Source organism: Hippoglossus hippoglossus, chromosome 5 (assembly GCF_009819705.1).
Source record: "Hippoglossus hippoglossus isolate fHipHip1 chromosome 5, fHipHip1.pri, whole genome shotgun sequence".
In the NCBI taxonomy this organism is placed as follows: Eukaryota; Metazoa; Chordata; class Actinopteri; order Pleuronectiformes; family Pleuronectidae; genus Hippoglossus; species Hippoglossus hippoglossus.
In genome coordinates this window covers 18,452,605-18,467,550 of record NC_047155.1, presented here as the reverse complement: position 1 = coordinate 18,467,550, position 14,946 = coordinate 18,452,605, and positions in this window count along the sequence as shown.

Here is a 14,946-nt window from a genome sequence, read left to right as displayed (position 1 = left end):
ATTGAACTCACTACTGAAATATACATCTGTTACATAATATGGTATATATCCCTCACTGATCAGATTTGGACCTTTGAATTCACCTTTAGTTACATGATGTAGTTGGGTTTCGTTGCTTCTTAACCTGATTCAAACCTTGGATTTACTTTTTGATTCTTCCTGTGTCACATTTGTTGTATTGAGAGCAAGGGGCAACATCCCGGGCTGAGCGATGAGGCCAATACGGAAGTGCAAAAAGCTGCAGTTCACTGGGTGGCCACTTGAGGCTGGCTCCAAGAAGGAGTCAATTCCCATTGACTCCCATGTTAAAAAGCCCGACTTTAGAGCAGAATTAAACCTGTTTACAGCATGGTTCAAAAAACGGTTTTAGTCTCAATCACTTAGTTCTTCCTTCATGACAACTCTGAGGGGGGTGAATTTTTTTCTAACTCACTCGTTTAAATTATATAGAGGTTTGATATTATGAATAATTATCACTTGATGGACAGGTGACGTCACCGTTAGGTCGCGACTCCAGCTCCTAGCCTGTTGCCTGCTCGGCTTCACCTGAGCTAACAGGCTAACAGGCTAACCCCCGTCACCGAACAGGACCTGAGTCTGTGGAGAGGTTTCACTCACATATCGGATGAATAATACGGTTTGATGTTCGGCTTGTTCCCCGGACGGAGAACTTAAAGACGTCTGCGCTCCCGTTTCTGTGGTAAGTAAAGTTTATTGTATGTATGTGTTAGTGTTAGTAGTGATGAGCAGGTATCGGTGTCTCTGTACCTGGCTTGTTAGCTTAGCTCCGCTAGCCTGCAGGCAAGATACCAGCAGTAATGGCGATACTAACGGGACCGTACGGGAGTTATTACCGACATGAACCGAGACAGGCGACTGTGTGTGTTTGGAGAATAAGCTCCACCACGTAAGATATCTAATGTTATGTAAAGTTGTTTCACTCGCCAACCCATTTGACTTGACTACGTTACACAGATTATTATTCTGCAGAAACAGATTTACTGTGATCAACTGAAACGTGAGTATTTAAAGTCACATCTGCATTTTAAGAGCAGCTGTTTAAAGTAGCATTACGTCTCCTAAAGCTCTTTATTCAGAGTATTGGTTTTGATGTGTTGTAACGTGTTAGTGAAAACTAAACCTGTCGGCTACATTCAGTTTTTACATCGTTAATCTTAGGCAGACTTTACTGAATTATTGTGTTAAATAAGTGGACATGCAGAATAATGTATTTTTTTGTCACATAAATAAATTATAGGAAGTGTAACTTTACTAGAATAGACATTCACATAGAGAACCTGAGGCTGATGTCCACCACCTATTTCCTAAGCTGAAATGATTACGATCTGATGAACTTTGAAGTAATAAACTTTTATTTTTACCATGTAAAAGTCTGTTAAGGAGTTAACCTGGCACATGTATGACTTTACGTATCTGTGTATTTGTGTTGAATGTTCCTCTAGGTGACTCAGACAGCCTGCACTTGTGGATGTTGCTCAGGCTCTTGACGTTCCAGATGAAATCAATCTTGTAAGTTCAGAGAATTTGACCCAGTTGACTGCTAAAGAGATTGCAGAGTGTGTCAACTCTGTCCTTTCCATGGGCGTGGACAGTGTGAAGGCAACTACTCCTCGTGTCACACCTCCAAAAAGACTACAAGGTATGATTCAACAGGCCGGCAAAATGATCAAGGGACTCATGAGGAATCTGAAACGTATGTGTGCACCTTCTAAGAGCAAAAAGAAGGTCTACCAACTGGTCAATGAAGATGCCAGTCAGCCATCAGGATAATTGTTCTGAAGCTGGTTTCGAGGATCTTTGCTAAAGCAAAGTTGTCGAACACTCTCAGATCACCAAACACCATCATCGAGCGTCTACTCGAAAACATATGGGTCGAAATCAAGGATGAAGATTTTGAGATCACCCCAAAAATGATGAAACAACTTGACAAAGCCGTTTTCAAAAAAATCTGCAAAAAGTGGCACGGGGTTGTAAGTGTGCTGTCAGAATTGGAAATGGAAGACCCAACACTGGACAAATATATTGTCTCTGTCGTCAAAGATCTGCTTGTGACACCACCATCAAGATCCAGCGCCATCAGCAGGTTCTTCTCCAGACTGTGCAACGCCTTCTCCAAACCTTTTTAATCAAGAATCTTGTTCCCAGATTACCAGAATGAAAGTGTGTAACTTGGATAAGTTTTAGTCTTTAGTCCCCCACAGATTCCCATTTCCATTTTAATTGTCGTTGCCTGCGACATTTGAAGGCTTTTGAACAAAGATTTTCAGCAAAGTGACTCTTTCTCCACAGCAGATGTTAAAAAATGAATGTGTGTTTTTGATTGCCCAAAGGCAGCTCCTTGCCGAGTCCTTGCAGAGTGATCACAGTACAGTTCCTCCGGCTGCAGCAATAAAATCTGTACCCTAATGACAAATTATGAGAGGACTTTTAAAGGGGTGAAGAAGAAATGTAAAGTAAAACCCTCCAGCTTGTCTTACTGTGAACATGCGTGGTTTTGACAGATGTTATAATGATGATGCAGTTTGCACATGTTCTGGTGTTTACTGCGGCCGTTGAATGTTGAATAAAGTTTAACAACGATAGTTTCCGCCATTTTATGTACATTTTTATGCACCCAGGTGCTGCAGCTGAAGGAGAACACCTGCACGGTCTGATTGCAGCTGACTCGCTCCCACAATATTTTAAGGTCATGTGACATGGTGATGTTTTGCAGCGCTGGTAAAAGTCAGACAAAATTTCTAACCAGCATGCATCACGTTAAATCAGTGCGGTGCAGAGTCACATGAAGTCAAAAGAACCCATGGCTTCCCAAGGTAGCTACCGCTGCTATAGCAACAGTCAATATTTGGGGGCGTGGCTTGTTGGAAAGCCTGGTGCTATGATGTCAGACTAGCTGCTTAGTTATCTTGGATGTGTGTGTTCTCTTTGACGCAACAGTGTTCTCTTTGGGGTGTACACACACATCAAAGAGAACTAAGCAGCTAGTCTGACATCATAGCACCAGGCTTTAGCACCAAGTTCTCTTTGGTGTGTGTGTTTCCTTTGGTGTGTGCTATAATCTCATCTCTGATATCTCCTTTGTCCTAGTTGATCAGTGTATGGTAGGGGTAGTACACGGAGAACAGAGAGAGCACTTCCGACAGGAATAGTACGATTTTTAAAAACTAAGCCAATAAGAGAAGTATTGAAAAACAATATCAGAAACATGAAGATGGACATCGACAGCATTCTGCCCATTGTGACGTCCTTTTTCCAAGGCATGACATCAGAACAATGGAATCTTTCGAAAAAAGGCAAACCTGATGTGGCCACAATGACCATACTCGGAGAGAAACTGCTGGAAATTGTCATTTTGATGACACAATCCATCCTAAAGGATCTTGAGAGCACAGCTGTGCCTGTGTCTGAGAAGAGTGTGATTTGCTCTTTGGGCAACACACTTCCTCAGGTTTTTGCTCAGGCTCTTGACGTTCCAGATGAAATCAATCTTGTAAGTTCAGAGAATTTGACCCAGTTGACTGCTAAAGAGATTGCAGAGTGTGTCAACTCTGTCCTTTCCATGGGCGTGGACAGTGTGAAGGCAACTACTCCTCGTGTCACACCTCCAAAAAGACTACAAGGTATGATTCAACAGGCCGGCAAAATGATCAAGGGACTCATGAGGAATCTGAAACGTATGTGTGCACCTTCTAAGAGCAAAAAGAAGGTCTACCAACTGGTCAATGAAGATGACAGTCAGTCATCATCCTCATCCCAGAAGACAATCTCAGAAGACAGGGAAAGTCTTCTGTCTGCAACATCCACAACTGTCCAGGAGATCATTAAGGAGGAGGTCTCTCAATACACAGAATCTACTAACGATGAAATATCCGACTATGATTATGATCAGTTGGAATCTGGCTCCACTCTGGAGATTAAGAATGTTGCAGATGACGTTGCTGAGGTGATTATGGATGAAATCATGTCGCAAAACAAAGATGATCCAGAAACAGCCCAGAGCACACCCTCTCTGAAGAAAGTGTCTGAAAGGATTAGGACAATCGCTGCAAAGCAGTTTGCCCAAGCGTCCATTTGTCGTATTGTGGGCAGACTGAATAACAAGTACTTTGACAGCCTTTACAACCCGGCCTTTGACAAGGTTTTGGGTAGGCAGTCAATGCAATCTGTTACGAGTGATATTGACGCTCTGCTTCCAACAGCAGTTGGTGAGATACAGCAGGGGCAGAATGGGTCTCAATGGATGGATGATATTTTCAGTGGTGAAACCCTCGAGTTAACCAACGAGCTGAATAATATCCTCAGCAATCACATAGATAGGATGAGATTTAAGATGACCTCACGACCAAAAGCCTCACAACCACGGTGCACAAGCATAACGGTTTGTCCGCCACGTGCTATAATATCAGCTGACATCCTTGCCATTGTGTGGTGTTTCCTTGGAGTAATGAGGTGGTGGCTTCACACACAGTCAGAAACTCTCACTTCCACGGTGATAACACATAGTTTAGAAAAAGCTGTGTCAGAGGGCCCGATCGGTGGGGCCAGTCTGCCTTCGGCACCTGGTAACGGGTCTGGCTCAGAAAGCAAGGTGACCACTCCTGAATTCAGTGAAGAATACAGAGAAGAGCAAGAACCAACAGTGGACGGAAGGAAATTACCCATCAGGATAATTGTTCTGAAGCTGGTTTCGAGGATCTTTGCTAAAGCAAAGTTGTCGAACACTCTCAGATCACCAAACACCATCATCGAGCGTCTACTCGAAAACATATGGGTCGAAATCAAGGATGAAGATTTTGAGATCACCCCAAAAATGATGAAACAACTTGACAAAGCCGTTTTCAAAAAAATCTGCAAAAAGTGGCACGGGGTTGTAAGTGTGCTGTCAGAATTGGAAATGGAAGACCCAACACTGGACAAATATATTGTCTCTGTCGTCAAAGATCTGCTTGTGACACCACCATCAAGATCCAGCGCCATCAGCAGGTTCTTCTCCAGACTGTGCAACGCCTTCTCCAAACCTTTTTAATCAAGAATCTTGTTCCCAGATTACCAGAATGAAAGTGTGTAACTTGGATAAGTTTTAGTCTTTAGTCCCCCACAGATTCCCATTTCCATTTTAATTGTCGTTGCCTGCGACATTTGAAGGCTTTTGAACAAAGATTTTCAGCAAAGTGACTCTTTCTCCACAGCAGATGTTAAAAAATGAATGTGTGTTTTTGATTGCCCAAAGGCAGCTCCTTGCCGAGTCCTTGCAGAGTGATCACAGTACAGTTCCTCCGGCTGCAGCAATAAAATCTGTACCCTAATGACAAATTATGAGAGGACTTTTAAAGGGGTGAAGAAGAAATGTAAAGTAAAACCCTCCAGCTTGTCTTACTGTGAACATGCGTGGTTTTGACAGATGTTATAATGATGATGCAGTTTGCACATGTTCTGGTGTTTACTGCGGCCGTTGAATGTTGAATAAAGTTTAACAACGATAGTTTCCGCCATTTTATGTACTTTTTTATGCACCCAGGTGCTGCAGCTGAAGGAGAACAACTGCACGGTCTGATTGCAGCTGACTCGCTCCCACAATATTTTAAGGTCATGTGACATGGTGATGTTTTGCAGCGCTGGTAAAAGTCAGACAAAATTTCTAACCAGCATGCATCACGTTAAATCAGTGCGGTGCAGAGTCACATGAAGTCAAAAGAACCCATGGCTTCCCAAGGTAGCTACCGCTGCTATAGCAACAGTCAATATTTGGGGGCGTGGCTTGTTGGAAAGCCTGGTGCTATGATGTCAGACTAGCTGCTTAGTTATCTTGGATGTGTGTGTTCTCTTTGACGCAACAGTGTTCTCTTTGGGGTGTACACACACATCAAAGAGAACTAAGCAGCTAGTCTGACATCATAGCACCAGGCTTTAGCACCAAGTTCTCTTTGGTGTGTGTGTTTCCTTTGGTGTGTGCTATAATCTCATCTCTGATATCTCCTTTGTCCTAGTTGATCAGTGTATGGTAGGGGTAGTACACGGAGAACAGAGAGAGCACTTCCGACAGGAATAGTACGATTTTTAAAAACTAAGCCAATAAGAGAAGTATTGAAAAACAATATCAGAAACATGAAGATGGACATCGACAGCATTCTGCCCATTGTGACGTCCTTTTTCCAAGGCATGACATCAGAACAATGGAATCTTTCGAAAAAAGGCAAACCTGATGTGGCCACAATGACCATACTCGGAGAGAAACTGCTGGAAATTGTCATTTTGATGACACAATCCATCCTAAAGGATCTTGAGAGCACAGCTGTGCCTGTGTCTGAGAAGAGTGTGATTTGCTCTTTGGGCAACACACTTCCTCAGGTTTTTGCTCAGGCTCTTGACGTTCCAGATGAAATCAATCTTGTAAGTTCAGAGAATTTGACCCAGTTGACTGCTAAAGAGATTGCAGAGTGTGTCAACTCTGTCCTTTCCATGGGCGTGGACAGTGTGAAGGCAACTACTCCTCGTGTCACACCTCCAAAAAGACTACAAGGTATGATTCAACAGGCCGGCAAAATGATCAAGGGACTCATGAGGAATCTGAAACGTATGTGTGCACCTTCTAAGAGCAAAAAGAAGGTCTACCAACTGGTCAATGAAGATGACAGTCAGTCATCATCCTCATCCCAGAAGACAATCTCAGAAGACAGGGAAAGTCTTCTGTCTGCAACATCCACAACTGTCCAGGAGATCATTAAGGAGGAGGTCTCTCAATACACAGAATCTACTAACGAAGAAATATCCGACTATGATTATGATCAGTTGGAATCTGGCTCCACTCTGGAGATTAAGAATGTTGCAGATGACGTTGCTGAGGTGATTATGGATGAAATCATGTCGCAAAACAAAGATGATCCAGAAACAGCCCAGAGCACACCCTCTCTGAAGAAAGTGTCTGAAAGGATTAGGACAATCGCTGCAAAGCAGTTTGCCCAAGCGTCCATTTGTCGTATTGTGGGCAGACTGAATAACAAGTACTTTGACAGCCTTTACAACCCGGCCTTTGACAAGGTTTTGGGTACGCAGTCAATGCAATCTGTTACGAGTGATATTGACGCTCTGCTTCCAACAGCAGTTGGTGAGATACAGCAGGGGCAGAATGGGTCTCAATGGATGGATGATATTTTCAGTGGTGAAACCCTCGAGTTAACCAACGAGCTGAATAATATCCTCAGCAATCACATAGATAGGATGAGATTTAAGATGACCTCACGACCAAAAGCCTCACAACCACGGTGCACAAGCATAACGGTTTGTCCGCCACGTGCTATAATATCAGCTGACATCCTTGCCATTGTGTGGTGTTTCCTTGGAGTAATGAGGTGGTGGCTTCACACACAGTCAGAAACTCTCACTTCCACGGTGATAACACATAGTTTAGAAAAAGCTGTGTCAGAGGGCCCGATCGGTGGGGCCAGTCTGCCTTCGGCACCTGGTAACGGGTCTGGCTCAGAAAGCAAGGTGACCACTCCTGAATTCAGTGAAGAATACAGAGAAGAGCAAGAACCAACAGTGGACGGAAGGAAATTACCCATCAGGATAATTGTTCTGAAGCTGGTTTCGAGGATCTTTGCTAAAGCAAAGTTGTCGAACACTCTCAGATCACCAAACACCATCATCGAGCGTCTACTCGAAAACATATGGGTCGAAATCAAGGATGAAGATTTTGAGATCACCCCAAAAATGATGAAACAACTTGACAAAGCCGTTTTCAAAAAAATCTGCAAAAAGTGGCACGGGGTTGTAAGTGTGCTGTCAGAATTGGAAATGGAAGACCCAACACTGGACAAATATATTGTCTCTGTCGTCAAAGATCTGCTTGTGACACCACCATCAAGATCCAGCGCCATCAGCAGGTTCTTCTCCAGACTGTGCAACGCCTTCTCCAAACCTTTTTAATCAAGAATCTTGTTCCCAGATTACCAGAATGAAAGTGTGTAACTTGGATAAGTTTTAGTCTTTAGTCCCCCACAGATTCCCATTTCCATTTTAATTGTCGTTGCCTGCGACATTTGAAGGCTTTTGAACAAAGATTTTCAGCAAAGTGACTCTTTCTCCACAGCAGATGTTAAAAAATGAATGTGTGTTTTTGATTGCCCAAAGGCAGCTCCTTGCCGAGTCCTTGCAGAGTGATCACAGTACAGTTCCTCCGGCTGCAGCAATAAAATCTGTACCCTAATGACAAATTATGAGAGGACTTTTAAAGGGGTGAAGAAGAAATGTAAAGTAAAACCCTCCAGCTTGTCTTACTGTGAACATGCGTGGTTTTGACAGATGTTATAATGATGATGCAGTTTGCACATGTTCTGGTGTTTACTGCGGCCGTTGAATGTTGAATAAAGTTTAACAACGATAGTTTCCGTCATTTTATGTACTTTTTTATGCACCCAGGTGCTGCAGCTGAAGGAGAACAACTGCACGGTCTGATTGCAGCTGACTCGCTCCCACAATATTTTAAGGTCATGTGACATGGTGATGTTTTGCAGCGCTGGTAAAAGTCAGACAAAATTTCTAACCAGCATGCATCACGTTAAATCAGTGCGGTGCAGAGTCACATGAAGTCAAAAGAACCCATGGCTTCCCAAGGTAGCTACCGCTGCTATAGCAACAGTCAATATTTGGGGGCGTGGCTTGTTGGAAAGCCTGGTGCTATGATGTCAGACTAGCTGCTTAGTTATCTTGGATGTGTGTGTTCTCTTTGACGCAACAGTGTTCTCTTTGGTGTGTGTACACACATCAAAGAGAACTAAGCAGCTAGTCTGACATCATAGCACCAGGCTTTAGCACCAAGTTCTCTTTGGTGTGTGTGTTCCCTTTGGTGTGTGCTATAATCTCATTTCTGATATCTCCTTTGTCCTAGTTGATCAGTGTATGGTAGGGGTAGTACACGGAGAACAGAGAGAGCACTTCCGACAGGAATAGTACGATTTTTTTAAACTAAGCCAATAAGAGAAGTATTGAAAAACAATATCAGAAACATGAAGATGGACATCGACAGCATTCTGCCCATTGTGACGTCCTTTTTCCAAGGCATGACATCAGAACAATGGAATCTTTCGAAAAAAGGCAAACCTGATGTGGTCACAATGACCATACTCGGAGAGAAACTGCTGGAAATTGTCATTTTGATGACACAATCCATCCTAAAGGATCTTGAGAGCACAGCTGTGCCTGTGTCTGAGAAGAGTGTGATTTGCTCTTTGGGCAACACACTTCCTCAGGTTTTTGCTCAGGCTCTTGACGTTCCAGATGAAATCAATCTTGTAAGTTCAGAGAATTTGACCCAGTTGACTGCTAAAGAGATTGCAGAGTGTGTCAACTCTGTCCTTTCCATGGGCGTGGACAGTGTGAAGGCAACTACTCCTCGTGTCACACCTCCAAAAAGACTACAAGGTATGATTCAACAGGCCGGCAAAATGATCAAGGGACTCATGAGGAATCTGAAACGTATGTGTGCACCTTCTAAGAGCAAAAAGAAGGTCTACCAACTGGTCAATGAAGATGACAGTCAGTCATCATCCTCATCCCAGAAGACAATCTCAGAAGACAGGGAAAGTCTTCTGTCTGCAACATCCACAACTGTCCAGGAGATCATTAAGGAGGAGGTCTCTCAATACACAGAATCTACTAACGAAGAAATATCCGACTATGATTATGATCAGTTGGAATCTGGCTCCACTCTGGAGATTAAGAATGTTGCAGATGACGTTGCTGAGGTGATTATGGATGAAATCATGTCGCAAAACAAAGATGATCCAGAAACAGCCCAGAGCACACCCTCTCTGAAGAAAGTGTCTGAAAGGATTAGGACAATCGCTGCAAAGCAGTTTGCCCAAGCGTCCATTTGTCGTATTGTGGGCAGACTGAATAACAAGTACTTTGACAGCCTTTACAACCCGGCCTTTGACAAGGTTTTGGGTACGGCAGTCAATGCAATCTGTTACGAGTGATATTGACGCTCTGCTTCCAACAGCAGTTGGTGAGATACAGCAGGGGCAGAATGGGTCTCAATGGATGGATGATATTTTCAGTGGTGAAACCCTCGAGTTAACCAACGAGCTGAATAATATCCTCAGCAATCACATAGATAGGATGAGATTTAAGATGACCTCACGACCAAAAGCCTCACAACCACGGTGCACAAGCATAACGGTTTGTCCGCCACGTGCTATAATATCAGCTGACATCCTTGCCATTGTGTGGTGTTTCCTTGGAGTAATGAGGTGGTGGCTTCACACACAGTCAGAAACTCTCACTTCCACGGTGATAACACATAGTTTAGAAAAAGCTGTGTCAGAGGGCCCGATCGGTGGGGCCAGTCTGCCTTCGGCACCTGGTAACGGGTCTGGCTCAGAAAGCAAGGTGACCACTCCTGAATTCAGTGAAGAATACAGAGAAGAGCAAGAACCAACAGTGGAAGGAAGGAAATTACCCATCAGGATAATTGTTCTGAAGCTGGTTTCGAGGATCTTTGCTAAAGCAAAGTTGTCGAACACTCTCAGATCACCAAACACCATCATCGAGCGTCTACTCGAAAACATATGGGTCGAAATCAAGGATGAAGATTTTGAGATCACCCCAAAAATGATGAAACAACTTGACAAAGCCGTTTTCAAAAAAATCTGCAAAAAGTGGCACGGGGTTGTAAGTGTGCTGTTAGAATTGGAAATGGAAGACCCAACACTGGACAAATATATTGTCTCTGTCGTCAAAGATCTGCTTGTGACACCACCATCAAGATCCAGCGCCATCAGCAGGTTCTTCTCCAGACTGTGCAACGCCTTCTCCAAACCTTTTTAATCAAGAATCTTGTTACCAGATTACCAGAATGAAAGTGTGTAACTTGGATAAGTTTTAGTCTTTAGTCCCCCACAGATTCCCATTTCCATTTTAATTGTCGTTGCCTGCGACATTTGAAGGCTTTTGAACAAAGATTTTCAGCAAAGTGACTCTTTCTCCACAGCAGATGTTAAAAAATGAATGTGTGTTTTTGATTGCCCAAAGGCAGCTCCTTGCCGAGTCCTTGCAGAGTGATCACAGTACAGTTCCTCCGGCTGCAGCAATAAAATCTGTACCCTAATGACAAATTATGAGAGGACTTTTAAAGGGGTGAAGAAGAAATGTAAAGTAAAACCCTCCAGCTTGTCTTACTGTGAACATGCGTGGTTTTGACAGATGTTATAATGATGATGCAGTTTGCACATGTTCTGGTGTTTACTGCGGCCGTTGAATGTTGAATAAAGTTTAACAACGATAGTTTCCGCCATTTTATGTACTTTTTTATGCACCCAGGTGCTGCAGCTGAAGGAGAACAACTGCACGGTCTGATTGCAGCTGACTCGCTCCCACAATATTTTAAGGTCATGTGACATGGTGATGTTTTGCAGCGCTGGTAAAAGTCAGACAAAATTTCTAACCAGCATGCATCACGTTAAATCAGTGCGGTGCAGAGTCACATGAAGTCAAAAGAACCCATGGCTTCCCAAGGTAGCTACCGCTGCTATAGCAACAGTCAATATTTGGGGGCGTGGCTTGTTGGAAAGCCTGGTGCTATGATGTCAGACTAGCTGCTTAGTTATCTTGGATGTGTGTGTTCTCTTTGACGCAACAGTGTTCTCTTTGGTGTGTACCAAGGGGCAACATCCCGGGCTGAGCGATGAGGCCAATACGGAAGTGCAAAAAGCTGCAGTTCACTGGGTGGCCACTTGAGGCTGGCTCCAAGAAGGAGTCAATTCCCATTGACTCCCATGTTAAAAAGCCCGACTTTAGAGCAGAATTAAACCTGTTTACAGCATGGTTCAAAAAACGGTTTTAGTCTCAATCACTTAGTTCTTCCTTCATGACAACTCTGAGGGGGGTGAATTTTTTTCTAACTCACCCGTTTAAATTATATAGAGGTTTGATATTATGAATAATTATCACTTGATGGACAGGTGACGTCACCGTTAGGTCGCGACTCCAGCTCCTAGCCTGTTGCCTGCTCGGCTTCACCTGAGCTAACAGGCTAACAGGCTAACCCCCGTCACCGAACAGGACCTGAGTCTGTGGAGAGGTTTCACTCACATTTCGGATGAATAATACGGTTTGATGTTCGGCTTGTTCCCCGGACGGAGAACTTAAAGACGTCTGCGCTCCCGTTTCTGTGGTAAGTAAAGTTTATTTTATGTATGTGTTAGTGTTAGTAGTGTCGTGTTCTTTTTTCCTTAGGTAGAGATGGTAGAGTCGGTCTGGTTCAAAAAAGTATTTATTTAGAAGCAATGAACAGCTACTACATAGCTATGGGCACTCAACGTACAACCCGCAAGCCGCCTAATACCGCCAGGGAAGTCAAGAGTCGCCCCGAGCGGACGGTGGGTGCAATATTTATAATAATAGGTAGAACTTCAGCAGGAGGGGGAGTCACGTGGCTAGTGCACAGGCTGGTCCCAGCCTCAAGGCACTGGAATTCGCCAATGATGAGGAGCCGCTCCCAGTTTCGTCCCTCCTTTGACAGTAGTGGGACAAATCTTCACATTCTGACAGTGTTTGGTTTGGTGTTTTAAAACAAGCCTTGAATCGGCTGACAGCTTGTGAGCTTTCAGTATGGCATGCGCATTTTCTAGACAAAACAACGCCTTTCCTATCGGTCCTTCAGACCCTAGTGGCCGCTGCTTGAATTCTTTCTAAGGGTATGTCACAGTTTTTTAAGAAAACAGTGCATTCATCTATGTGTGATTTTTGAAATAAAGCTAATGGAGTTTATGCTGTAATATAGTAAGTTAGGTATGAGAACAAGTTAAAGTACAGTGTATTGTCTGCCACAGATGTACAGTCTTCTCAAACAGGCATTATCAGACAGGTGCAAGACTGAACTGCGATGTGACGCACACACACACACACAACAATCAACTTCAAGATTAAAACCAGCCAGCAACGGCTACTATCAGTCACTATGTGAAGGCCACACATTTTCCCACCTATTCAGATTCAGCCCAAACTGCCCCTGCCCCCACCCCTGTCTAACATACTACACTTGTTTAGTTCAGTTTCATTGCCATCTTCACAGACACATATTCAAAGAAGAACATAGATTTTAGTCTTAACAATATTCAAAGGAAAACATAGATTTTAGTCTTAACAGTAGTGATGAGCAGGTATCGGTGTCTCTGTACCTGGCTTGTTAGCTTAGCTCCGCTAGCCTGCAGGCAAGATACCAGCAGTAATGGCGATACTAACGGGACCGTACGGGAGTTACTACTGACATGAACCGAGACAGTCGACTGTGTGTGTTTGGAGAATAAGCTCCACCACGTAAGATATCTAATGTTATGTAAAGTTGTTATACTCGCCAACCCATTTGACTTGACTACGTTACACAGATTATTATTCTGCAGAAACAGATTTACTGTGATCAACTGAAACGTGAGTATTTAAAGTCACATCTGCATTTTAAGAGCAGCTGTTTAAAGTAGCATTACGTCTCCTAAAGCTCTTTATTCAGAGTATTGGTGTTGATGTGTTGTAACGTGTTAGTGAAAACTAAACCTGTCGGCTACATTCAGTTTTTACATCGTTAATCTTAGGCAGACTTTACTGAATTATTGTGGGCAATAATTATTGTGTTAAATAAGTGGACATGCAGAATAATGTATTTTTTTGTCACATAAATAAATGATAGGAAGTGTAACTTTACTAGAATAGACATTCACATAGAGAACCTGAGGTTGATGTCCACCACCTATTTCCTAAGCTGAAGTGATTATGATCTGATGAACTTTGAAGTAATAAACTTTTATTTTTACCATGTAAAAGTCTGTTAAGGAGTTAACCTGGCACATGTATGACTTTACGTATCTTCCATCTTTAGTTAAGGGAGGAAAACATGAAGTGTTGTGCAGATGAAGCTGGTGCAGGTCGTCCTCATGTTGACCAGCCTGAAGCTGCCGATCTCCACCATGTTGCAGCTGCCACAGTGGATGCTGAGGACATCAGGTGCTGCAGTGCTTCATCTAATGAAAAGAAGAAACTCACTATAAAAGGATGTTTTATGTTGTGTATGTTCCAGCAAAGACTGGTTCTTACAGTTTATTCTGTGTTCAGCAGGTGGAAGCACCACAGATTTCAGACAGAACCGATGTACTGGGCTCTGGGTTTGTACCCTCATGGTTAAATGCACATATTGTAAGTCGCTTTGGATAAAGCATCAGCTAAATGAAATGTAATGTACTGAAAGAAATAAAACATTGTACAAATAGATAAAATGTCTTTCTACCTCATCTGTAATATTCAAGGTGATAATCTCCCACAGAGCTGTTGATAACAGTCCACATCAAGTCTCTCCACTTCTCTCAGTGTGAAAACATAATTATACAATAAATATGAGAACCAACAGTGGTGTGTGGAGATTATAATCATATCTAAACTGTCTAATTCACTGTAAATTCCATAACAGGCTAAATAAACAAGGTGGCAATAGTAATGGTGGTTATACCAGCATGTATCACAACATTTGTGAAACATATAGTTACTATCACATGCAACTTACACATGTAGCGTATTCATATTAACTTATTAACTTATTAAAATTAAAATCAAGTCACAACCAAACACGACTGTAGTAGTGTAGTTAATTTGCTTCAATCTGTTCATTACACGTGTTAAATAAACGGTACCTTTTATAACAATTACATATTAAAAACCACTTGAGGCATGTAAGCAAATGATTATGATAATAGATAAAGCAATAGGTTTTGTTGTTGTGTAGTTTCAAGGTTACTTACCTCTAGTGAGTTCGTTGTAAACATCACGACCATCCTGAAGCAACAACACCGCAGCGCTAGCCGGTTAGCAGCCGCGGGTAGCATGTAGCCTAGCTCCTTAGCCTGAGCTAACCAGGTAACGTTGAGCTCTGCGGGCGTG